The sequence below is a fragment of the Palaemon carinicauda genome, chromosome 13, assembly GCF_036898095.1.
Source record: "Palaemon carinicauda isolate YSFRI2023 chromosome 13, ASM3689809v2, whole genome shotgun sequence".
NCBI classification, from domain to species: domain Eukaryota; kingdom Metazoa; phylum Arthropoda; class Malacostraca; order Decapoda; family Palaemonidae; genus Palaemon; species Palaemon carinicauda.
Window position 1 is genome coordinate 41,135,254 of NC_090737.1, and position 27,458 is coordinate 41,162,711.

Sequence of the window (27,458 nt, forward strand, 5' to 3'; positions counted from 1 at the left end):
CAATCAATAAAATTATGGATTTGTTAAATGAACATTCAGATAATATCGTTCAAATTATGGAAGTACAGGATTTGTTGGCAACATTAACGTATTATGATTCAAAGATAGATCACATACATAACAGAATTGCACATTTCATTGAGAAATCCAAGGATTATGTAGAAGCTATCACGTTAGCAACTAAAGGTGTATTGTCGCCCCATTTGTTGCCTATACGTTACTTAAAATTAGTTCTGGAGAACGGAAGGGATAAACTAGGCTATGTTCCTTTGTTAGACGAACATAGGTTAGAATTTTATTACAGCCTAATTACAGTAAACGTAGATAATAACAAGATTAGGATTACAATTCCTTTGATTCTTCTGATGCCTGGCAATCTTACAGGATATCACCATTTCCGACTTTCATGACGAATCACTCAAATCCAGTAATATCCAGTTTGACAGGACACGTATTGATTTCCCCAGACAAGGAAACATATACGGTCATTAAAGACTTAAATCAATTAACTCACTGTTCAGACGCAATGGATAGAAAAATATGTACAGCTGACTCATTTGAATTCCGTAAAAACTTAATGGATTCATGCGAGTTAGGTATAGTGCTAGACGGTGCTCTCTCCCATACAAGTGAAAATTGTCTGGATAAGCTTTATCCCTTTGACAATAAGGAATTCAATTGCAGACTAAATAATGGCTCGTGGATACGATACGACAAGGACGGCTTCAATGTATCATGCCCTGACGGATCCACATCCTTCAACCACATCTTCGTCGCAGCAGATGGCTGTATCGGGACTTCCCCGAATTCCATGGTGACTGGTCTACGGACAATCATCAGAGAACGAGCTTACTTCGCGAACTTCACGTGGACCTCTACAATGCCCGCACTTCCTCTCCCCTACAACGGAAGTGTGGCAAAGCGGTTGATGAAACTTACCGAAAAGGACCACCTGTCACCGACTTATAAAGAGATTCTTCACCCCATAATACTGGCTAGTTTGTGTGTAACGGTGATAATTTTTATCGCCGTGAACATCCTTGTTTGGCGTAGGTTACGGCACAGCAAGCAGCTACAAAGGAACGAGTTGAATAGCCCTGACAATACCCCCTACCTGATCCAGTTCAAAGCTGTATGAGTGGCCACCTCATTCGCTAAGGGAGTAATTTGTCAGGAAGATGTTTGTATGAAAAGCTGATTAGTACGCTAGTAATATGTAATTAAAGAAATTCTCTACATTTGCATTGTTAAAAATACATTTAAAATAACATTTAAAAAATAAATAAAATAAAAAAGGATATAAATCATTTTTTTCTCTCGGCATCTAATAAAAATATATAAGCCGGAATGTTAAAAAAGAAAAGAGAAAAAAAAAAAAAAAATATAATAAGATATATAACAGAATCTATGGGCATCTAATAAAATGTATCAGCCCTATATATAAATATATATATATATATATATATATGTACGAAACCGTGGTACGTGTACATACCAGGAATTCGTGTTTGTGCACTAAAAATTGAGTATCTTGTTTCTGACAAAGTTAACAATTATTCTTTATCAAGTTACCAAATCATATGTAAGTCAGAATTTATTTTGTTTTTTGGTACCATGTAATCATTTGCTAGCAATGTACCATATATATGATCTTGGTTTTATCATGCATTTTTCTTTTTGCTTTGGTAATATCTTTTTTGTATGTATTGTTGTTATTATTTTTTGATGTGCCTGTTTGGACATTCGTCCTCAGTTGGTTATGGCTAATGTTAAACAAAGAATAATACGTATGTCCAGTCACACCTAATAACCATGTTTCGGCTTGTTGTTAAATTTTTGTAAAAAAATTGAGATAGCTGGCCGAGCTAATGTAATGATTAGAATAGTTAATATTACATGTTTAAAACAAATGATGTAATATGTCATGTTGGTTGGAAGAGCTAACCGTGAGATTTGCTGTAGTCATTCAAATTATAAGCAGGATGTATAATGCTAACCTCGCAGATTGACATTCTTTCTTAACGTCAACACATTGTCTCCTCGTGTGAAAGTTTGTGACGTCACCGGATGCAGGTGTCTTCCGATTCCGTCACTTGGCTAAATTAAAGCAAGCATACGATATTTGTGATATCGGTAATTTATTCAGTTCATATCTAAACTTCACCAGAATTGGTCATGTGGACCAACACAGCTTCCTCCAGTGATGGAGATGTTTAACTCTGTTGTTTATTACAAATAAAACTTAAAAACCATTAAGATGTATTCAGTAAACCATTTAAATACATCTGAAAACAACTCATACTCAAATGTGTGCTTAAGACAGTAGCACACCAATACATGTCGTGGGCGCTGGGATCGGTTTTCAAGGTAGGGTATCAGGACAGGAAGTCCGCCGCGCTGTTACGCTTCCCCGGCAGATACTTGACCCTGAATCGGTACTGCAGAGTTCTCTCCTTCAGCCTGAAGAGGCGGGGGTTGGAGATTTCCGTGAGGGCCCAATCCCCCAGTAACTTGGTTAACGGGCGGTGGTCCGTCACAACGGTGAGGTTGGGGCACCCCAGCAAGAACAGCCTCGCCTTCTGGAGACACCAGGCTACCGCGAGGGCCTCCCCCTCCACGGCAGCGAAGCCAGCTTTGGCGACGGTGAGATGGCGGCTGCCGCATAGTGCCAGGCGCCACCCACCCGTGCAGCAAAAGGGTGTGTTGGCGGAGCTGCATGAGCAATACTGTTGAAGGATCACAAACCCTATGCCTTCTTTGCTCCAGTCGGTGATCGCTGCTGTGGGGCGGCTCCTGTCGTAGTAGGCCAGTCCGTCCTTTGCTAATTGGCAGATCATGTCTTGGGCGTGATGAAATTTGGTGCGGAGTGCCTCGTCCCAGTACACTGCCTTCCCGGTTGGTTTTTTGAGGAGCTCCCTGAATGGGTTCATGATGGGGGCTGTCGCGAGGAAGGGCGCCAGCTGGTTGACGAATCCGTACCAAGCCCTTATGTCGGTGATAGAGGGCTGATGTGGCATCGGGAAGTTCTTGATGGCCGCCAAACGTTCCTCTGTTGGTTTGTAGGCCTCCCAGCCCAGGTTGAAGCCCACGAAGTCCACTTCCCTTCTTGCGAATTGGAATTTCTCCGGCTTAAGGGTAACGCCCTTGGCTGCGCATGTTTCGAGGAAGTCGTAGGCATGCCAGAAGGCCCCTTCAATGCTGTCGTCGTAGAGTAGGGTGTCGTCCAAGGACTTATATTTCCTCTGGATGTCCTGGATGGCGTCGTCGAATCGTCGAGTATATGCAACGCCAGCGGAGCAGTGCCCCATGGGTGTACGACGGTAATGATATCTCCCCCAGGGGGTAATGAATGTGGTTAGATCGCGACTTTCTTCGTCTAACTCCACTTGGTGGTATCCCCAGTACGCGTCCGCCACGGTCTTGAATGTGTGCTTAGGTACCCCGGACACCATGTCGAATGGGGCGGGGGTGTGGTGTGTCTCCCGTAGGCAAGATGCGTTGAGGCGCTGGTAGTCAACTGTACGGCGTGGCTGTCCTGACTTCTTGGCGACGACCACCATACGGGTGCACCATTCGGTTGGCTGCCCGGCAGGTACCGGTTCTATGACGCCACGAGCGACATCTTCTTCGAGCTGGGCCTTCACTTCCTCTTCCTAGTGTTTTGGCACTGATGCTGGGGTATGGCATGCGTAAGGCGTGGTTCCTGGGAGCAGGTGGATATGATGCGGTTTCCCCTGCATCACTGGTAGTGGCTTCCTGGCTGTGTTGAATGTTGTCGTAGCGAAATGTTGCAGGAGCCAGGCTTCCAACCTGGCCGCATGTTCCTCCTGGGGCGGCAGGGGCACCTCGGCGGGTCGGGGTGGTACCTGGGCCGTGCCATCGAACAGGCTCACGTGTGCCACCGCGGGGGAGGGATGGGGGAACTCCTTGGGTACCAGCGTTAAGTCCCTGCAAGCGTCCAGCGACAGGAAGATGTGCTTTGCCGACTGCACGAAGTACACATCCTGCTCCGTGGTGCGACCTTGCAGGGTGACATGGCACACGGCAGATCCAAGGCACTTCAGGGGAAGGTTTGCCACATCCCGCAAGCCAGCCCGGGGTGTAAGGGCTGCTGGGCGGACTTGGAGGTGCGATAGCAAGGAGGGCCCCGCCACACATACCTGTGCCCCGGTGTCCGCCACGGCGGTGACCGGCACACGTACTCCTGTGTCGTTGTGAACGACTGTCACCTCCACTACTGGGTGGCGGGTGAGGTTGGCACCCGCAACAAGCACAGCGCTAGACGTAGCACTAGACACGTCTGCTGGGGATCCTGTCGATTTTGCCTGTGACTTTCTGCAGCATCTGTAGTAATGGCCCTGCTTGTGGAACCCGTTGCATACGACGGATTTAGCGGGGCATGAGGCTCTGCCAGAGGCGTGGCGCCCACCGCAGTTCCTGAAGGGAGGGGGTGGGGGACCCCTACCTGTGCCAGCGACGGTTGCACTCGGATGATCTGCCTCGGGTGTCTCACTGCCAGCTGCACAAGCAGATCCCCCCCAGTTGCATTGGCGCGCAGCGGCGTCGACGCGGGCCGCCTCATAGGCACAGCACCTGGCCCTAAGGGCACTAACACTATTGATGTCATTGCTACACTGGTATACATGGCGACGCATAGCCTCATCACTTAAGCCCACCATTAACTTAGGTAATAACATATACTCAGCTAGATTGCACTGACACTGAGGGCATTGGAAATTGCAATCGGTGGCCTTTTGAGAACACTTTAAAAAATAATCACTGACACTTTCTCCTGGGCCTTGTACCGCATTAAAAAACTCCGACCATAGCACAGCACGGTTTGTAGATCGCAACACAATATCGCGAATAAAATCCATGGCTTCCGTAGCGGTGAGGTTACTCCATTCCTGTGAGGTGAATCTGGCGTCCAGCGCCCGTTGTAGAGGGGGTGTGCAGTATAGCCTGATGTGGTGGCCAACCTCGTGGGGCGGTAGTCTGCAAAGTTCGATCCAGCATTCCATCGACCTCCTCCAGGACCTGAATGCGGCGGGCTTCAGCTCAATTTCGCACTTCTCCGGGGCTGCAGACGCGGGGACACAAGGCGCAGGGGTAGCATGTGTCGTAAGCCAGTCACGGAGAACGATGATCATCTGCTGCTGTGCCGCCATGGCTTGCCTGGCTTCTTGTTGGGCAGGGACGAGCCCACGTAGGACGACAGGGCGTGCGGCCCTTGGGGTGGACTGCACTGAGCGGCGCTGGAAGGGCATGGTGAGGGTCACGTTGGTCCTTGAGAATCATTGCGCCATATTGGATGTCAAGGTAGGACAAGAGACACACGATGGTGGGGACATGTGGTTTAATCGGTCCTCAGATACAGACTCTCTCGGTTGCTTTATGCAACCGGCACACTCACTTGGCGCCTGCCCGCCATGGGAAAACATATCAAACATGCAGGTACTCCAACAAAACCTAAATCCTGTTGCAAATTCTGTGTAAAAAAAAAAAAAGGGACAAAAGCTGTCCAGTTGCATTTATTTCTATTGCTTTGTAAGATGTGTAGGCCTACTGGAACATAGTAATAAATGAGTGTTATTACTGGACTATCATCATGCTGAGTGCATTCAAACTTGTTCCCGAAACTGAAACTCAAAGTACCACAGAGAAGAATTAAAGTTCAAACTGCATAGTTTTATGTCTAGGGAGGGTGCCCCCTACACAAAATGAGGGGGGGGGGGTTGACCCTATGATAACCCCCTCCCCCTAGAAAATCATGAAACTGAAATGAGGCTGAACTTAAGTCTTCCAACTGGTACATCTGATTTTCATGTCTAAGGTCAAAATGACTATTCTGGATGCTCAGAATGCATCTCAAACAGTTTCAGAACTGCTGGCTTACAGACCCCCTGCCACAGGGCTTCGGGCCTTTGGGCCTCGCATAGGGCTGCCCCTTCAAATATGACCTTGGCCCATGCTCCCCCCCCCCCCTGTGAGACACCCCTGGCTACGCCACTGATGGTTTGTTGATGGAGTTGTGAGAGAGGCGAATGCTCGAGTGCTTGGTCAAGAATTGAAACTGATCATGAGAGTGATCATGAGTAGGAGGTGAATCAGTTGTTTGCAAATGATACTGTATTGGTTGTAGACTAGGAGAAGAAACTGGGTCAATCAGTAAATGTGTTTGAAGAGTGAATGAAGGACGTGAAGTGTTGGGGGCAGTGAAGGGAGTGATAAAGAATAGAGGGTTAGGATTTAATGTAAATAGAGTTATGTATGAGAAAGTGATTGTACCCTCTGTAATGTATGGATCAGAGTTGCGGGGAATGAAAGTAATGGAGAGACAGAAATTGAATGTGTTAAAGATGAAGTGTCTGAAGAGTATGGCTGGTATATCTTGATTAGATAGGATTAGGAACGAAGTAGTGAGGTGAGAGCGGTGTAAGAAATGAAGTAGCAGCTAGAGTGGATACAAATGTGATGAGGTGGTTTGGCCATGTAGAGAGAATGGAAAATGATAGTCTGCTGAAGAAGGTGATGAATGCAAGAGTTGATAGGAGAAGTACAAGAGGAAGGCCAGGGTTGGGTAGATGGAAGGAGGGAAGAAAGCTCTAGGTGATAGCAGAATAGATGTGAGAGAGGCAAAAAAGCATACCAGAAATAGGAATGAATGGCGTGTGATTGTGAAGCATTTCTGATAGGCCCTACGACTTTCTCCAGTCGCCTTGGTGACCACTAAGGTAGAGGCAGTAGGGGATTCAGAATATGAAGCTTCATTTGTGGCGGATACCATAGGAAAGTGGGCTCTGGCACCATAGCAGTACCAACCAACCTCGGCTGAAGAGAAACGAAGAGAAGAAAAGTCCCATTTTGTTTAATTTTTTTATCGGCTATCCCCAAAAATTATGGGAAGTGTCATATATATATATATTGTAAGGACAGTGAGACAAGCGTCACCAAGATCAACTGATGCTTTATTCAAATGTGCATGGGAGTATATTACAAGGTGCGGACGGAAAGGTAGGATGGCGCTGGCGCCAAATCAGAATGAATTGCCCGCCAAAATATATGTGTTTTCTTACACTTACAAATATACGAATTATGAGTTAACAGAAACATGTAATGAAATGATACATATGTCAAAATGTAGCTCTGATAGAGCGGAATACATATACATGGGAAACCACGGTGTGGCGAAAGGAGAATTCAATTAAATGAGCAGTTTGTTGATTTTCTGGACGACGAAGGGAGCGGTGTCCTTACAAGTACTCCCCCCCCCAAGACATCGGGCGGCGTAGAGGGCTGATGATCAATCTTCGTATCTTTTCGGGCGTCGGAGAGTTCCTCTTGATTTTGAACGGAGGGGCGCGCCGGCGGTCGACGTAAGGATCTCTTCCTCTTGTCGTCGTTTGATGATTTTTCTTTTGTTGGGCGCCTTGTTTTGAGGTGGAACTCTGGATCTGCCAGGTCCGGCGGAGGCGGTGTCGCTTCCTTCGAGAAATGCTGGTTTCACGCGGTCTATTGAGACCCAGTCCTCTTGGACATGGACGTCGAGAAGGAAGGCTTTCGTTGTCCTCTTAATTACCCGGTAGGGGCCTCGATAAGGTCTAGTTAGTGGTTGTCGATGAGTGTCGACACGGACGAAAACATACCCGCAGTCATCCAGGTTTTTTGGCTTGAAGTGCTTGGTTCTGTCCTGGTAAGTTTTGAGACATGGCCTGAACTTCCTGGCGATGTCCCTTAAGTGATCCAGCTGCGTGTCGTCGGTTGATGAGGGAAAGAATTCGCCAGGAACTGCGAGCGCCTCCCCGTAAACCTTTTCGGCGGGCGAAGGTTCGCCGTCTGCGCGAGGGGCGGTGCGAAGGCCGAGGAGTACCCAAGGAAGTCGTGATTTCCAGTCCCCGTCGGTGCAGCTCGCCATCAGGGACGCCTTGAGGGCGCAGTGAGTTCTTTCGACCATGCCGTTTGCCGCGGGGTTGTATGCCGTGGTGCTGTGGAGCGTCGTCCCCATCAGGTTCGCCAAAGCGAGCCATATTTCTGAGAGGAAAGCGGGGCCTCTGTCTGTCGTGATGTCGTCAGGAACGCCAAACCTGCTCACCCAGCTTGACAGGAGGGCTTCGGCGCATGCTTGAGTCGTAGCTTCGGTCATCGGCGATGCCTCCAACCACCTTGTGGAGCGATCGATGATCGTAAGCAGATAGCGAGCAGATCCAGAAGGGGGCAATAGTCCCACGACGTCGATGTGTACGTGACCGAAACGTCTTTTTGGCTGGGGGAAATCGCCTACCCCCGATTCGGTGTGACGGCTGACTTTGCTTGACTGGCAGTTGATGCATGACTTCGCCCATTCCCGGGCGTCCTTCTTTATCCCTGGCCAGACGAACTTCTCAGACGGAAGGCGAGCGGTGGTGCGTCCTGAGGGGTGTGAAAGTCCATGGATGATATCGAATATTTTCCTTCTGCAGGAGGCTGGTATCCAGGGACGTGGGTGGCCGGTGCTGGTGTCGGAAAGAATAGTTACTCCTGCTGGTCCGAGGGGAATCGCACTTATCTTGAGCGTGGATGGCCCCGTCAGGTGATCCTGTGCTTCTTGGTCAGTGCGTTGTTCGGTTGCGAGATTGGCGTAGTCGATTCCCAGGTGGATTGCGTCAATTTCAATCCTTGAAAGGGTGTCCGCGACTGGATTTTTCTTTCCTGGGACGTAACGTATGGTGCACCCGAATTCGGCGATTGTTGCGAGATGACGTTGTTGTCGGGAGGATCATGCGTCAGTCGATTTCGTAAAAGCGTGTACGAGGGGTTGATGGTCCGTCGCGATTGTGAAGGGAATGCCTTCCAAGATGTGCCTGAAGTGGCGGATGGCGAGGTAGACGGCGAGGAGTTCCCTATCGAAGGTGCTGTATCTTGTTTCGGCGGGTTTCAATTTCTTGCTGAAGAATGCCAGCGGTCGAGGAGAACCATCGACGAGTTGCTCCAGCACAGCCCCACAGGCTACGTTGCTGGCATCGGTCGTTAGTAGCAGGGGCGCGTTGTCGTCGAAATGAGCCAGGGTGATGGCATTCGCGAGGGCATCCTTCGTCCGGGCGAATGCCTGTTGCTGGGGCAAACCCCACTCGAGTTTTTTCGCTTTTCCTTTCAGGACGTTGTCGAGGGGTGACAGGGTTTGTGCGATGTTGGGGATGAAGCGCCTATAGTAATTGACCATCCCCAGGAACTCCTGAAGTTGGCGGATGGTCGTAGGTATCGGGAACTTTCTGATGGCGTCGACCTTCGTTGTCATGGGTTTTACCCCGCATGAGGATACGCGCTGACCAAGGAAATCCACTCCTTCCGCACCGAACGTGCATTTGTCGAAACGTACGACCAGGCCGTTCTCCTGTAGGCGTTTGAGGACAGTGCGGACGTGCCTCCGGTGTTCCTCCTTGGTTTTCGAGAATATCAGGATATCGTCGACGTAGCAGACGCAGAAAGGTAGGTCACCCAGAATGCTATCCATTAGTCGTTGGAAGGTCGCCCCGGCGTTGCGTAGACCGAAGGTTGAGTATGCGAAGGTGTAGGATCCAAACGGCGTTACAATGGCAGTTTTCGGGATGTCTTTCGGAAATACGGGGACCTGGAAGTAAGACTTGAGGAGGTCCATCTTGGTAAAATACTTTGCGCCGTGCAACGCGTTCGTTAGGTCCTGCATGTTGGGCAGCGGGTAGTGATCGGGCGTTGTGATGAGGTTGAGGCGCCTGTAGTCGCCGCAAGGTCTCCAGGACCCGTCCGGCTTTTTTACCATGTGTAGGGGCGATGCCCAGGGGCTCGATGCTTTCTTACAGATACCCATGCGTTCCATGTCCTCAAAGGCGCGTTTGGCATCCTTCAGTTTCTGGGGCGGGAGGCGGCGGAATTTGGCGTGAGTAGGAGGTCCTGTCGTTGTGATGTGGTGGTAGATCCCGTGCTTAGACGGGGAACCTGGCGAGTGTCGGAGCTCGGGCTTGTAAACCTCGGGAAATTCTTGTAGGAGGTCGGCGTAGGGGTGCGTCGTTACGGCGGATACGGACATTGTTGCAGGGCCGTGTTCCAGGGTGCGGGACTGGCAGGTTCCCGTGTCGATGAGACATTTGTTGGCGACATCGACGAGGAGTCCGTGGTGGGCGAGGAAATCCGCACCGAGGAGGGGGCGATTGACGTCAGCGATGGCGAAGGGCTATGAATACGAACGGCCCATGATAGATATCTTGAGGGTCCTAATCCCATAGCACCGTATGGAAGATCCGTTGGCGGCGATGAGTGAGGGAGCGTTTTTGTCGGGAACACGGTCTAGGTCGGACTTGGAAGGTGGGAACGTTGACTGCATTGCGCCAGTGTCTACCATGAGTCTACAGTTGGAAATGGTATCGAGGATATAGAAACCATTCTTGTTTTGGTTACCTGCGGCTGCGATGGTGGCAGGTGGATGCTTCTGGCGTCGTATTCTAGGGAAACTGCATGGTGCTCTACATTTCTTGGCGTTGCTGCCGAACTGTTGGTGGTAGAATCACCATGCTGAGTTAGTCCTAGGGTTCGGTCGTGTTGGTTGCGGCGGTTTCTTTCTTGATAGAACGTTGATCTCGTCGTCCTCAGGGGCCGTTGCCGAGGAGTCTATAGAAGAGCAGCTGCTAAAGGAGGAGAACGAAGGCGGTGTTGACGATGATGCTCCGAGGCGAGATGCTTTGGAGGCCTCGTGGAGCTTCTGAGCCTTCGACAGGAGTTCGTTCATCGGGAGCGTGTCGGCGTCTGTCAATCGGGCCCTTACGTCCTGTGGTAGGCGTCGAAGAAAGATCTCGCGAGATAAGCTAATCTCACGTTGTCGGCCGTTGCTGTCTGTTTCTGGGAGCATAATCAGGCCGGTTAACTCGTCCCACGCCTCGACAGGAGAGGTGTCACCCATGGGCTTGCCGGCGAGGTCCAGGACTTTCTGTGCCCTTACTCAGACGGAGAGGGAGTAGATACCGATGAGTTTCGTTCTCAGGTCGTCGTATGAAACTTGGCCGGCCTGGGTGTCGAGCCATGGGGAAATCTTGTCGAATACCTCTTCAGGTATAGAGGTGAGAACGATGTCAGCCTTGGCGCAGGAGTCGCTGAGTCTAGCGACACGGAAGAGTACGTCTGCTCTCAGGAACCAGGAAGCGGTGTTGTGTTGAGAAAAGGGCGGCAGTTTGACTTTGGGCGTGGAGGCGAGGCCGTTGGGTGCGATGGGCGTGTTGCTTCCTGCATCGTGGCCAGACGATGAGTCGGCGAAGAGGTGGGAAGTTGATATGTCGGTTAAGCTCATCCTACTGCCTTACATTCACCGAAGTGTGGGAGAACCAAAGGCAGGCTCATGCCTAAGGTAACGGAGTATAGAGAAGGTAGCACGGCCGTAATAAGCCCGTTAATGGCAAAGCCAAAACCGCTGATGCTAACTTTCAACTCCGGGGTCACCAGTTGTAAGGACAGTGAGACAAGCGTCACCAAGATCAACTGATGCTTTATTCAAATGTGCATGGGAGTATATTACAAGGTGCGGACGGAAAGGTAGGATGGCGCTGGCGCCAAATCAGAATGAATTGCCCGCCAAAATATATGTGTTTTCTTACACTTACAAATATACGAATTATGAGTTAACAGAAACATGTAATGAAATGATACATATGTCAAAATGTAGCTCTGATAGAGCGGAATACATATACATGGGAAACCACGGTGTGGTGAAAGGAGAATTCAATTAAATGAGCAGTTTGTTGATTTTCTGGACGACGAAGGGAGCGGTGTCCTTACAATATATATATATATATATATATATATATATATATATATATATATATATATATATATATATATATATATATATACAGTATATATATATATATATATATATATATATATATAGATAGATAGATAGATAGATAGATAGATAGATAGATATGATTTAAAAGAAACATTAAGTAGTGATATATGAACCGTCAAACACAAATTAAACAATATTCAATACTACTATTTTGTCAGTAATAATAGAGACTTCTTAAAAAGAGATATGCTTAAGTAAAGAATTGGTCACATCTTTTTCGAAGTTTAGATGGTAACATGGTTATCAGTTAGCAGAAGATGGTGATAAAATTCGGTAATTCCTATCAGTGCCACACAGATAATAGAACAACATAACAATAGCATTTCGATTTGTACCGTTTCTTTACCCAAATAAAAATGAGACGTGCTACTGAGAGAATATAACTCCAAAAGAAAGCTGGTAGGCAATTACTATTACTATGCTGTGCATACTCTTTCTAGTGAAGGCTCTAAAATAAAATAGGAAGAAGATGAAGTTCTGCAATTATGTAAACAGTCATTTTAGTGGTTATATATAAAGTAACCCTATGGCTATGATTATTTTTCTGTAAAGGAAATTATGTTTGAGCAGTTTCGTTTTATGAGTTTATAGGCTAATTGTATGATGATTTTGTTGGAACCTTTGTAGTTTGTTGGGACAGAGGGAAAACCCACATTTTACAAACAGACTAAAGAACATCACCTAACCGAAGGTTCCCCACCTAACCTAATCTAAGGCTCTCCACCTAACCTAAGGTTCCCCACTTAACCTAACCTACCTAAGCTAACCTTACATAACATAACCAACCTAACCTAAAATTCTCCACCTAAACTAACCTAGGAGCCATATCCTTACATATTTACTCACAGGGAGGCTAATCCCCCTAGGACACCCCTTAGACTGCCCTACTCTTATTTTACCCTGTCCCAACGAACTACATTCACCCCTTAATTGATGCAAACCAAATTATTCTTCTGCCCTCCCCATATACAGTTGTAAACATATGGGTAATTATAATAGGAGCCTGGTTTTATTATTAACGGTATCTCCGAACAACTAGTTTATAATTGTATTTCACCACGAGCTAATACTAAACACAAATCACACTAAAACCAGTTAGAAATGTACTGCTGGGTTTGTATGTTACAGTCCACAAAAATTAATATATTTCACCATGTACCAATGCCGGGTATAAATTACAATAAAACCAGCTAGAAAAGTACATATTTTAAGGTAATATTTTAAGGTAGCTTATGAGGAATCCTGGATTAATTGGTGGGCGAAGCATACATACAGTAGAGCTGGCAGAAAACAAAGATGTGTGATAATTTAACCACACCTGATAGTAATTCTCTTGTAATATCACTCGCAGAAATATTATACAGTAGGAAGCAGCCGAAGGGAACTTTCATCAGGACGACTAGGCTCGAGCCCAAAAAAGTAGTTGTTCCGTAACTGGAGTTCAAACCATGCCATTTAATAGGGGTATTACTTTTGGAGTAGCAGAAATGACGAGCCATTAATTTTTAATGACGGTTAACTTCCCACACTGCTAGTTAGAGGGGGTGTAGGGAGGGTAGCTTGCTATCTCCCCTCACACACCTGTGATTGAGCTCACTTTGCTTTCGGCTCGGATGGTGATCGAACGTTACCGTTCTCATTCCTGCCAACAATTGGCAGCTATTAATGCTTTTTGTTCTTTTCTTTTTTCTTAGACTGTGTACGTGAAGTTGGCCTCTGCGACCATGCGCACCTGCCCTGGTCTTCACGACCGCCCCTGTGGAACATTCATGTCAGCGGTCGAGACCGATCCTCACGCCCTCTGTCCTGCTTGTAGGGGCTAACGGTGTGATAGTGTCAACAAGTGTAGTGAGTGGTCTTCCTTCCAGTGGGAGAGGTTTTCGCGACGGCGGAAGAAGAAGTCCAAGCGGGATGTTTCTCCTTCGAAGGTTGCTTCGAAGGAAGAAAAACCTCCGAAGCTCCTTCTCGGTCGGTCTCTTTCGAGAGACCATCGATTAGTAGCGTAGACTGAATTATTTCTGTCCAACCTCCGGTCTCGAGAGATGACGTTGCTTCCCCTAGCGAAGCAGCACCACCTCTCCCCCCCCGGGGGAGGCCTTATCACTAACTTCCCTTTTCCGGATTTGGCCCTCCTTGGGGCTCATGGGTTCGCCCTCCAAGGAGGTTTTGCTTGAGTACATCCGCATGGGTGCTTCTGTCAAGCAGTCGTCGTCACCGTCAGAGGTAGATCCCCTGACACTTGTCAACGTTGTGTCAGAGGTGTCTCATGCGGCGTCACCCATCTCCTCTGCCACTCCAGACTCTACAGTAGCTGACGGCTTAGTTTCCCCCGTTCCTGACCATCCTCCGAGGGGGAAACTAAGTTCATCATCAGTGTCTCCTGCTAGTATTTATCCCCTCGGGGGGGTTCACTTACAGAGACTCCTCTTCTGACGGTCAGCTTGCTGATCCAACGGCTCCCATAGGTCGCATCCGTCGGAAGGCTCGCCTTCCTCTTCGCCTTAGAGGCCTTCCTTCACTTGCGGTGAGGAGGCGCCTCTTTGGTTCAATGTCGTCTATGCAGTCCCCCGCAGAGGAGCCTCTAGACCGATTGTCCATCACTGCACCTGCAACCAGTCTTGTGACTTCGGTCATGGACCTCTCTGCAGATCGTTCGCGATCTCCTTCGGTGGATGGTCGTCCTTTTAAAGGACACGTCAACCATCCACCCGACAGACCTGCCGACCTTCCATCGCCGTTCCTGCATGGGCCTAACAAGGCTCCACCTGAGTGCACTATTGCACGCCAACGTAGCGCGCACCACGCGCCCACGCAACCTGACCAGCGCTCACTAGCAGCTCGTCAGGCCCAAACACTGCGGCGCACCACCCATTTTGCTCGCCCTTATGCAGGGCAACAACGTCACGCGCTTACGTGCCAACATGTGCCTACGCGCCAACTCGCCTACGTGCCTACTAGACCAGAGTTCTACCACGCGCCAACGATCTCCTGCGCGCCAGGGCTCTCCTGCGCCGACGCGTCCTACGCTCATGTGCCCTGCGCCTACGCGCCCGCGATCTCCTACGCTCCAGCACCCACCAGCGCGCCAGCACTCAACTGCGCGCCAACGTTCACCTACGCGCCAGTTACCTGCGCGCCAACGTTCTCCTGCGCAACAGTGCTCTCTCGCGCGCCAGCACTCTCCCGCGCGCCCCATATCACGCTCTCCTGAGCGCTATCTTACGCGCCAACCAACGCACTAGTCAAAACCTGCTCGCCATCACTCTCCTGCACGCAAGTTCGTAGGTGAGGCAACAACCCTGTTGCCTTCACCTGCGCGCCATCCTTTACCGGCGTGCCAGCGCTCACCAGCCTTACGCTCACCTGCGTGCCATCTTTCTCGTGCACGTACTTACTGAGATACGCATGTGTGCCATGCGCACACCTGCCCTCTCTATCTCCTAAAGATGCGCGCCAACATTCTCCCGGGCTCCCGTGCGCCCAGCATGATTCTACTGTGTGCCCGCGTGCTCGGAGACATTCTCCTGCGCGCCCTAATTCTTCGACAGACGCTCGCAAACATTCTCCCACGCGCCCGCGCTCAGATCGTGATTCTCTTGCGCGCCTATGTGCGCGTGAATATTCTCCCGCACGCGAGCACCATTACTCGCCCTCGCGCGAGCGCCAATATTCTCCCGTGCGCAAGCTTGCGCACCACAAGGAATGACGTCCGGCAAGGTCGCCATCGCCTCATTCCCCTCCCCGCAAGCGCATACTACAGCGCATTGTGGGAGAAGGGAAACATGCAGAGGGGTTCAGGATCCCAAAGCTACTTCCTAAGGCAAACCCACCCATTTCAGTAACTCCTCCCAGGGATCCTTTGGTCCCTTTCCCTTCAGGGGGTATGTCTGACAGTGCGTCTGTCAGCCAACAGCTCTGGTTCAGTGCCCTGATCAGAGCCGTAACCTAGGCTTTCAAGCCTGTCTTCTCTGATCTAGGACATGGAACCATGGCTTCCTCTACCCCTCTGAAGAGGAAAAAAGGAGTTCTGGACGTGGTCACTTCCCCGAGGGCGAAACAGACTCCACTCAGACCATCAAGGCAAGTTCCTCCTATTTCTCGAACTAACTCTCCATTCCTTTCAGACGAAGATCTCCCGTCACCAAGCGAACCACGCGAAGAGAGATTTTCCCCCATCGCACCAATGGAGGAAACCTTTCCACGCCGAGAGTTCCTCACAGTCCAGGAATAGAAGGGACATGCAACACTCATCAATGTTGGAGTCTTACATCCTTTCCCAGAAGGAATCTAAAGACTCTAAAACATTGCCAAAGTCCTCCAATAGGGCTAGGATGGAGCCAGCCAGTCGCTCAGGGAATGTCTGCGACTCTCCCCAAGAAGAGCCTTTGAGGATAGAAGGAGACTTCGCTGCAAGTCCTACAACAGGAGGAGACCAGCAGGAGTCAGAACACGCATTTTGGCAGGTTCTGACTCTAATGAGGGTTCTCAACGGGTTTTCCGACCCGGAGATCCCCCCTCGAGAGGGCAAAGACACGCTTCTAGACCGCGTCTTTGGTACTCAAAAACCCTCTAAGACCAGTGCAGCCCTGCCCTGGTCTCAAGGGGTAAAGAGTACCAGGGACAAGATATCCTCCTCCAACCGTTCCGGTACCACAAACAAGCTCCTCCCACCCCCTCACGTACAGCAGAGGAGTTACTTCAAGATCCTGGAAGAGCCTTGTCTAGCTCTTCCGCTTCACTACTCGCTGGAAGAGCTAACTAGGGGAGTCCCTCTTGAGAGACTCTCCAATCGGCAGCCAAGATCCTCAACCAGGAAAAGGTCGCGAAGTGTGCTATGCAAGCTACTTCGTGGCTCGATATCTGGTTGGGGACCTTAGGTATCCTGATACGTTCTGAGGATTTCTCCAAGGAACGTACCAGGAAAGCTATGGAAACCTTCCTTCTCTCAGGTACTCGCACGATCGAGGTTCTTGCCCACCAAGTCTCGAACTTGTGGGCAAATACCTTCCTGAAACGTCGGGATGCAGTAGCTGAGAGATTCCACCAGAAGGTCCCTAGTGTCGAGATCAGTAGGCTCAGACACTCCTCCATAGAGGAGTCTGTTCTGTTTGAGCCTAATGATGTGGAACATGCTGCTGAGAGGTGGAGGAAGTCCCATCAAGACTCCCTCCTCCATAGGGCTTTAACATCTAAGCCCTATAAACCTCCAGCACCACAGCAGTCCCGGCCAACCAAGACCACTACGACGACAACTGCAGCGAAGACAATGGTGCCTAAGCCCTTTCCTGTCAAAGACAGGAAAGGCAAAAAGTCCTCCAGGGGAGGTAAAAATCCTAGAGGGAACATCCAAGGCTGCAAACGCTAGGATAGGCAGTCCCCCTGCATTTCCACCAGTGGGAGGATGCCTACAAAGTTGCGCAAACAGGTGAAAGCAACTCGGGGCCGATTCCTGGACAATCTCCATGATCAGTCTAGGATATCGTGTCCTGTTCATAACATCTCTACCTCCCCTGACCAGGAATCCAGTGTCATTGAACTCCCTTGCCATGGGATCGGCAAAAGGGCAAGCCCTTCGGGCAGAAGACCAGACCCTGTTGAAGAAGGGCGCTCTCCAAGAGGTCCTCGACGGATCCCCAGGCTTCCTCAGTCGACTCTTTCTTGTAAAGAAGGCGTCTGGAGGCTGGAGACCAGTCATCGACCTCTCGGTTCTGAACAAGTTTGTCAAACAAACTCCGTTTAGCATGGAGACGGCAGACACGGTCAGACTAGTAGTAAGACCGCAAGACTTCATGTGCACACTGGACGTAAAGGACGCATGCTTCCAGATCCCAGTCCATCCGTCTTCAAGGAAGTACTTAAGATTCAGCCTGGACAACAGAATATACCAGTTCAAGGTGCTGTGCTTCGGTCTTTCCACAGCACCACAAGTCTTCACCAGAGTGTTCACCCTAGTATCATCTTGGGCACACAGGATTGGCATCTGTCTCCTCCGTTATCTGGACGACTGGCTAATCCTAGCAGACTCGGTGTCAACCCTTCTTCAACACCGAGAGAAACTTCTGAGATTTCCAAAATCTGGGGATCATGGTAAATCCCGAGAAGTCCTCTTTGCTTCCCACTCAAAGACTGGTATTCTTAGGCATGATTATAGACACCACTCTCCATAAAGCCTTCCCATCAGACGACAGGATAGCAAGGCTGAGAAAGGTCGCAAGACCTTTTCTCAGACGAGAACTTCCAGCCCAATCGTGGCTACGTCTCCTCGGTCACCTTTCATCGCTGGCCCGTCTTGTTTCCAATGGTTGCCTCAGGATGAGATCCCCCAGTGGCAACTCAAGTCCTGGTGGAATCAAGCATACGACTCCCCGGACATCCAGATCCCCATGGGACCTGCGGAACTGACAGACCTCCAGTGGTGGGTGACAGACAAGAATCTACGAAAGGGAGTGGATCTTCTCGTCCCTTCCCCGGATTTGATGCTGTTTTCAGACGCTTCCAAAAAAAAAATGGTGGGGGGCCCACGTGCTGTACCACACGACCTCAGGCCTCTGGTCAGAGTCAGAAAAGTAACTCCACATAAATCTCCTAGAGATGAAAGCTGTCTTTCTGGCCCTTCAACAGTTCCAACAGTACCTGGCAAGTCACTCTGTGGTGGTGATGAGCGACAACTCCACACTAGTGGCCTACATCAACAAATAAGGAGGTACTTTTTTGCAGCAACTATCCCATCTAGATGGGCCGAAATCCACTTGATACTGAAATAATGGATGGTTTGTATCTAAGAAAGCTTAGTGGGATGAATGTTATGAAACACACTATTATTATTTTTTTTTTTATATCCCTCTGTGCCCCCTAAAAGTGCCTTAATCTGTTATTATTCCTTTTTCAGGTATGGACAGCAGCCCCTTTCACCCAGAAGGGAAATTTAGAATATTCTTCAAGTACTGTACATAGGAAGATGAATGTGGTTAATGGTCTGTTACTATTGTGTTAGTGATCTGTGATGCTGCTCTATATTCATCTTATCTTGCCTGTGAACTGTAAATCCCTTATTCTATTTTAAGACTGAATAACACAAAAATAAATGCATTATAAGGCCATTGTCTATTGCTCGTGTTCGGCAGTCAACCCGGTAAAGTTGATGACTATTTTTTGTCTGTGTACGAAGTAACGAGGAAGAATCTCGTTATATGAGATTGTGTCATGGACATTAATAGTTCACAGGAGCTATTGAAATGGAATGGGACTGTAAAGTTTAGTCCGAATTTTTCCAGAATTATCAAAACCCCTTCCAAGAATAAGAGATTTAGGCATTACTGGTGTTGGTCAGGGAAATTATTGCAGTACAGTATTTTTCACAGTTATATTTTCTTCCAGATGGTTGATTTGATATTGTTTAGAAACTTTGTGAGTGTGTCTAGCATGTGAATATTTTCTTCTTCAAAATTTTTTTTATCTTGTTTTTTGTGAGGCTGGAGTGTAAAGGGATGTTAATTTTGTCCTTAATTGCTTGTTTGAATTGAATAAACAATGTTAATGTAACCCTAATAGTTTTTTTCTATTTCAAATAAATATTTTTTTGTTTTTATGAAGACAAATTTATTCCAGTTTCTTACATCACTGTGTCCCTTTCTCAGCCACTGTTCTTTTAATCTTTCCAATAGGTCATTTATCATAATTTTTTCCTCCCACACTGTGTCCTGTTGTCAGTATAAAAAAATTCTTTCCCTTTCACCTAATGTTCTGACATTTTTTACCCAAGTTTGAAACCATCTTTCCTAAAGAATATAGAGCGACTGTATATATAAATTCTGCTAACTTCTCAGAAATGAATCAACGGTCATCTTACGTGTTAATCCAGCTAGCCCAAAGAAAAGGAATTTAGGGAGGAAGTAAGATTCTAGCTGGGTCCCCTTGCCCATTATAAATCAAGGGGTGGTGCCCAGTGCTCCGTTCTCTTGACCTGTTACCTAGATTTTTGGGTATTCCACCGTTGTATATTTTTTGTGTAGTGAACGTTGAGTTGTGGTCGGCATTCGGACACTAGGTAGTTAGTTTGGGTGCTACCTCTGGCCACAGTCCGCACACCACTACAATACTACTATCGGCACGCTTCATTCCAGGCAAAAGGAATGTGCTCGCCGACAACCTGAGCAGAGCATCTCAGATAGTGAGTACTGAGTGGTCTTTGGATCATCTAGTAGCCAACAAAGTCCTGACTTTGTGGGGTTCTCCAACTGTGGACCTCTTCGCAACGGCCCTGAACTTCAGGCTCCCGCTGTACTGTTCCCCAGTCCTAGACCCCGGAGGTTCTCTGGCAAGATGCTTTGTAACAACGGTGGGATAACATCGACGTTTACGCCTTTCCCCCGTTCTGTCTGATGAGGAGGGTACTCAACAAGACCAGAACATCGGTCAATCTTTCAATGACCCTCATAGCTCTGCTATGGCATCACGCAGAATGGTTCCCGAACCTTCTGCAACTCCTAACAGAGCCACAAAGAGAACTCCCTCCACGACACAATCTACTCAAACAACCACACGCCAACATCTTCCATTCCACAAAGCCGTAGCGTTCACGCCTGGAGACTATCCAGCATCTCCTCTCTGAGAGACGATTTTCGCAACAAGTTGCGATTAGGATGTGTGGACATCTGCGGGAATCATCAGCAGCAGTCTACCAGGCAAAGTGGAAAGTCTTCTATGGTTGGTGTCGTGGAAGGGGTATCTCCACTCGATGCCACTATTCCAGCAATAGCGGAGTTCCTCGTGTATTTGCGTGAAGAAATGCGCCTATCAGTCTCGGCAGTGAAAGGCTATCGCTCAGCCTTAAGCCTCGCCTTCAGACTGAAAGGAATGGACATTTCTTCATCGCCAGAACTTTCTCTGCTCATGCGGAGTTATGAACTTACCTGCCCCCAGTCAGAAGTGAGACCTCCCCCATGGAACGCGGTTCGAGTTCTCAGGTCTCTTAAGAGACCTCCCTATGAAGCATTACGCCAGGCAACAGATCGACACCTGACTTGGAAGATGGTGTTCCTGCTAGCTTTGGCCTCGGCCAAGCGAGTCAGTGAACTTCATGGTCTCTCATATGACATCGCCCATTTAAGGGGATGGGGAGAGGTAACGTTCAGCTTCGTCCCTGAGTTTATTGCTAAGACACAGAACCCGGGAGTAGCGGATCCTCGATTCGACTCCTTCCGGATTTCTAGTCTCTGTACTGTAACATGACCCAGACCATCTCTTACTATGCCGAGTAAGGAGCTTGAGGCTGTACCTCAAGAGAACAGCCGCAGCCCGTCCTCGTGTGCCAGCACTATTCGTCAGCACAGGAAGGACTAAGAGGAGGGTCACCAAGAACACCATCTCTGCATGGATTCGCAGGGTTATTGACCTTACACTGAATCCAGACCCTCCTCCGTCACGTCGCCCCAGACCACATGATGTCAGGGGTATAGCTATGTCCCTGGCCTTCAAAAGAAATTATTCAGTGACGCAGGTTCTTCAAGCTGGGGTGTGGTAACGACAGAACACGTTCACATCCCCCTACCTGCAAGACGTTACCCACAGGAGACTCGATATGTTTTCTATCGATCCTGTGGTGGCTGCACAACAGCTGGTTTAAAACCTCAATCTCTTTATTGGACAAGTAGCAGAAGGTTGAGGGCATTGTTACCCAGTTTTAGTCTGCATGAATGAAAAGGTTTGACTGGCCCTTATTCTTTTCTTCATCATCCCCTCACAGCTTGCGTAGGCTGAAGACCTTGCGTTGCAAGGTTTTTTTGGGCTCAGGCCATGTCGTCCTAATGGAAGGTTCCTTTAAGTAGCATTCTAGGGTATATTTGACTACAGTGATATTCCCAGAGAATTTACCTTTAGGTCTCCAGAATTCTAACTCCTGGCGCGAATATCCTTAAAGTTTCCTTTAAGGATATCGCATAATTTCAGGGGACGTATATCTTGATACGACACATAGCAATCTTCACCCCGAATAGCGTTTGCTCTGTAACTGAAATACAAACCACGCTATTTAATATGGGTTATTACTTTCGGTGTAGCTGAAATGACGAGCCATTAGAATTTTAACGAGGGTTTACTACCCCCATCGCTAGTTAGCGGGGGGTAGGGAGGGGTAGCTTGCTACACCCCCCCTCACACACCTGTGTGATGAGCTCACTTTTACTTTGGCTTGGGTGGTGATCGGACATGTCCGCTTTCACCCTCGCTTTTTTTACAGCCATTAATGCTTTTTGTCTTTTTACTTACTTTTTCTTATACTTGTAATACAGTGAGCCCTCGCTACTTCGCGGTTCGACTATCGCGGATTCACCACTTCGCGGAGTTTTTTTCATAACGCATGTATATACATATATCGCGGATTTTCCGGAAATTTCGAAAATACCGCGATATATGAAGACCCCAAATACGTATTTCGTTAATTCCATTAATACTGTAATTAGTAATATCTGCTCTTACTGATGGTTCATTGCATTACATATGACATATAATTCAGTACTGAAAGAAATAAAACACGAAAAAAGAATGTAATCATACGATAATTCAGTATACAGTACGTAGTAAAATTAAATCGAACATGAAACGCAAATCAGATGCAGTCATACCGTATTTGAATGGTGTAAGGCTGCTGATGGCTACTACTACAAATGTAATGGATGTGCATCTTTTGTATGTATACTGTACGTACGTAGTACTGCATCCAATAATATTCTTTGTTGCAAAAATCACATCTCGAATAAGCGTACATATCCTACAACAAAACAAGCGTAAAATAGCGTACGTAAAGCTGTATACGTAGTACAGTACCTTGTATTTGAATTGGTAACTACTACGTAGCATGTAAGACAGACTGTGATTGGTTCAAGTGCTGATAGATGACGAATCAGATCCAAAGTTCTGAAATCTAGCCTGTGATTGGTGTTTTGACCGCTTCTCCAACCCGCAGCATCTTTTTGCGGCCACTTTGTTTGCCGCTCTCGCCGGGTAGATGCTGCTACGTTACTGTGAACTGTTTTAAGTTGAACTTTTTGTTGAACTTTCTGTTTAACCCCTACTGTACAATGGCTCCCAAGCGTTCTGCTTCTACTAAGGCTGGTAGTGAGCCTAAACGCCACCGAAAGATGATGACGATTGCTGAGAAGGTGACACTTCTTGATATGTTAAAAGAAGGCAGAAGTTACGCGGCCGCAGCCCGCCATTTTGGAGTGAACGAGTCCACCGTTCGCTACATCAAGAAGGACGAGGCGAACATTAGAAAGACGGCTGCCATCACCTTTAGCAGATCAGCGAAGCGAGTCGTTACCACGCGTAATAAAACGATCGTCCGTATGGAAGGTGCTTTAGCAGTCTGGATTGCCGACTGCCGGAAGAAGAACATAGCCTTGGATACGAACACCATCCGAACCAAGGCTTTGGGCTTGTATGAGAATTTTGCGGCAAAGGAACCTCAAGACGACGATGGCGACCATGCTGAAGAAGACGAAGATGATGTAGATGAACCTCAACCAGGGACATCCACTGATTCCCAGCCTCAGAAACGACGTTTTTCCGCCAGCAAAGGATGGTTCGCGAAGTTTCAGAAACGCTTCGGCCTGAAAAGCGTTTCCCTGCATGGCGAGGCTGCTTCCGCTGACACTACCGCTGCTGAAACTTACGCGAACGAGACGTTCAAGAACATTATCGCTGAAGGTGGATACAAGCCGGAACAAGTGTTTAATATGGATGAGACCAGCTTGTTTTGGAAGAGAATGCCGTCGCGAACTTTCCTGTTTAAAGAAGAAGCCAAAGCTTCTGGCTTTAAAGCGTTCAAAGATCGCGTAACCCTCGTGATGTGTGGCAATGCTGCTGGATTTTTGCTAAAGCCGGGGCTTATTTACAAGTCGAAAAATCCTCGCGCTTTGAAAAATAAAAATAAGAATCTCCTTCCCGTGTACTGGATGCATAATCAAAAAGCATGGATTACGAAGAAGCTGACCTCCAACTGGTTCCACCAGTGTTTTATCCCGCAAATCAGCAAATATCTCGTAGAGAAGGGCTTGCCATTTAAGATCCTTCTCCTTATGGATAACGCTGGTGGACACGCAACTGATCTGTCGCATAAGGGCATTCAGGTTGAGTTCCTGCCACCCAACACCACGTCATTAATTCAACCGATGGACCAGGGGGTTATCAGGGCGTTCAAGACCCTCCACACGAAGAATACCTTGGCGGACCTCGTTGCGTGTGTGGATGCTGCCCAAGATGATGAGGATGAAACTTTCAATTTGAAGGCGTACTGGCGGAAGTACACAATAGCCACGTGCCTGCAGAACATCCAGAAGGCACTGCAAGAAATGAAACCTGCTACTGTCAATGCGAGCTGGAAGAAGTTGTGGCCCCAGATTGTTTACGATGACGAGGGATTTACACCTGCTGAGATTCAACACTCTGCAATACGCAAATCTGTGCAGTTGGCTGCGACAATTGGAGGTGACGGGTTTGGCGGCATGACGACTGAAGACGTCGACGAGTTGTTGGACTGCCATTCCCAGCTGCTAACTGACGCAGACCTAGAAGACCTGACAAAATCGGCCAGTGAAGAAGACAGTGAAACACAGGAAGAGACCAAAGAAAATGTTGAAGAAACGGGCTTAACATTAGAACGGCTTACCAAGCTCTGCAACCTTGTGAAGGAGTTGAAAGAAATGTCGCAAGAGTGGGACGAGGATATGGTTCGTTCTATGCAATTCTGCAACAAGATCGATGACGACATGACTCCCTACAGGATGCTCTTCGAGCGAAAAAAGAAGCAGCGGCAGCAACTTCCGATCATAATGTTCTTCCAGCCTCGCAAAAAAGAGCCAGTTCCTCCTGCTACTACGCCTTCGGAAGAAACTGAAGAAGTGTCCCAGGAAGAAGTTGAAGAGGTGTCCCAGGAAAAGACACCTCCGTCTGAAGAGACGTAAAATACTATCATTGGCTGCACAGTAGAAGACATCATCAGCTTCATCATCATCATTTCTACTGTGCAGCAAATTCATTGCCATCATCATTCAAGTTTTTCTTCAACTTCTTTCGTGGTGAGTACAGTAACAATCTTTATTTTTTTTTATACAAGTTTTACTTTAATATTCTAACGTTTTAATATTTGTACCTGTTTTAGTTTAGTATGCATTAAGTTAAAGGGAAGGTTTTAAAAGTCTGAATATACATGTTATAACCTATCATATTTTTTTGTTTAAAATTTACATTTACGTACGTAAAACAACTCTCTCTCTCTCTCTCTCTCTCTCTCTCTCTCTCTCTCTCTCTCTCTCTCTCTCGTAAATTGTTTTCCTGCTTTGCTACGTATGTACAGTATGATTTTATATAGATACGGTAAATAATATTTTTGGGCTCAAGCCATGTCGTCCTGATGGAAGTTCCTATAGGGTAGCTTCCTAGGGTATATTACAACTACGGCGATATTCCCAGAGAATTTACCTTAAGGTACCCAGAATTCTAACTTCTGGAGCAAATATCCCTAATGAAAGTACCAGGGATATCGCGAAATATCAGAGGACGTATTCTTGACACGCCACATGGCAATCTGCACCCCGGACAGAGATAACACTTCGAAGGGGTCAATTGGCAAGAAAACAAAAACGAGAAAGAAAAAGGAGAGCCGTTCGCAAGGCTCTCTCTTCTCCCGTTTCGTAAGCGTGCATTGCGCCGATCCTGGCGCCATCTGCATTCCTTTTTGCGTAGCTTAACAACTCGGTGTTTTTTCCTGTGTTTCTCGCAAAATCTTGGATTTAATCGCTTTATTATGCTTTCTCCAACTTCGTCTGCCTCTGATAAGTTGAGTATTATTTCTTTTATGTATAAATGTAGGCTCTTGGTAATTTTTAAAGTGATTAATAGTAATAATCTTTGTTACAAGAGCCGTTGCCTACCGGAGGCGTCCTGGACGCTGAGGCTCGCTAGGTATGAGTTTTAGTTAGCCAGAGCGACGTTCCTGGCTGTTTTGCTTTAATAATTTTAGCTATTTAGCGTTATATAGGATTTCCTTACTCGTGCTTTTAGTATTATTTGTTTTGGCGAAGTATTCGCCAATTCTGGCCTACGCTAGATCATGTAGCCTTGTCGTTTGGCCCTAGTACTTTCCTGCATGATTTTTGGATTTCCGAGTGTTTTTGAAATTTTATTGAAGCTTTAGGCAGTTTTATACATTTAAGATTATATTGATTATTTCCAAGATAGTATACGAGGGAGTTTCGGTGATTTAGGTAATCGATTCTCTTGGTGCCTAGGCTAAGTTGCCTATGGAGCCTTAGTATACTTTCTCATACTCCCCGGTTGCTTTCTTTTCTTCGGAGAAGGTATGCAATCCCTTTCCCTCTGTTTAAGCCTTGGGCTTAACCCTAGTGGTTTATCTGAATTAACTTTCGATACAACTATATTGGGGTGTTACTGTACCTTCCTGTTCCAGTAAGTCTGGCTTCAGAGAGGGGCAGAACATCAGAGTTTTTAGTCTGAGTCTGTGTTTGTCTGGCTTGGGGTTGAGACTCCCTCGCTAGTCTGACGCAGACATAGGAGGCTTAGCCTCCTTAGGTCACTTCCGAAGGTTTCTGTACGAGATGATTCCTTCTTTTTGTGATCTAGCAGACTAGTCCATGTTGCTGTTCTCGGTGGGAGGATAAGATCCTTTCCCTGGGAGTAGCAACACCTTCCTTGCTTTGGTTCAGTGGGGGTTGGCAAGTATTGCTGGCCTCCCTCCTTGGATCTCCCTTAGGCTAAGATGAGATTTCTTGGCTGCGGGTGATTCTTTACTAAAGCAAGGTTGGTAGGACCCTCTTTGTCCCTTCCCCCTCTATCTCTGTAATGGCCTAGCCGTTACAGTACTGTACGTCATTCTACATCTGGACCTAGTATAGGTTAAGATGTGGAATTGACTCAGTCCCTTGCCGGCCGGCAGAGTGTGCCGGCCGGCAAAGGTCTTCTGCTTTGAGTGCTGCCCGGACCTCCCTTGGTCCCTCATCCATGTCTGTCTGTAGAGCCAGACGGCATTGGTCAGGAAGCCTGAATTAGATTCTCCCCTTCCTTATATGCACTCTCTCGGATTGCCGGGCTTTGAGATAGTACACTCTCTTATCCTGGCATCCATTCTGTTTTCTTCTAGTGCTGTACCCGACCCGGCTGCCGGCCTATGTGGCCGGCAGCCGGGCAGTCGGAGTTCTCTGGTTCTTTTGCTGCTGGCCGGCATCGCTTGTTTACCTTTGCCGGCCGGCTATTGTCACGCCCTTGTCTGCCGGTCGCTACGAGCGGTGGCCGGCAGCCGGGTGCTACCTTGTGTAGTTGCCGGCCGACATTGGCTGTTGCCGGCCGGCAGTTACTGCCGGCCGGCACATGCATTTGAACCAGCGTTCTGCTGCCTTATAGCTGTTAAGTAGTATACTTTAAAGCTAGTTATGGTGTGTGCCGGCCGGCAAGTGCCGGCCGGCACACACCATAACTAGGCAAGTGCCGGCCGGCGCATTACCTTCTATACTGTACCAGTATTCTTCAGTATAGCATATACTGTAGGGAGAAAACTATAGTATAGTATTGGTACAACACTGTGTTTTCTAACACT

The 27,458-nt window shown here is 47.9% G+C and overlaps 1 protein-coding gene across 2 annotated transcripts in view; it reads left to right on the forward strand.

Annotated features, from left to right (window-relative positions):
- Positions 1-12,093: 12,093 nt before the first annotated feature.
- LOC137652297 (uncharacterized protein F13E9.13, mitochondrial) overlaps positions 12,094-27,458 on the forward strand; it is a 187,439-nt gene continuing 172,074 nt past the window's right edge. Inside the window, exon 1 of one of the 2 annotated variants that reach the window (XM_068385609.1) lies at positions 12,094-12,247. The gene's annotated coding sequence lies outside the window, so the exon portion shown is untranslated. Of the gene's footprint in view, positions 12,272-27,458 lie in introns of both variants that reach the window. The other variant, XM_068385610.1, reaches the window with a different exon arrangement.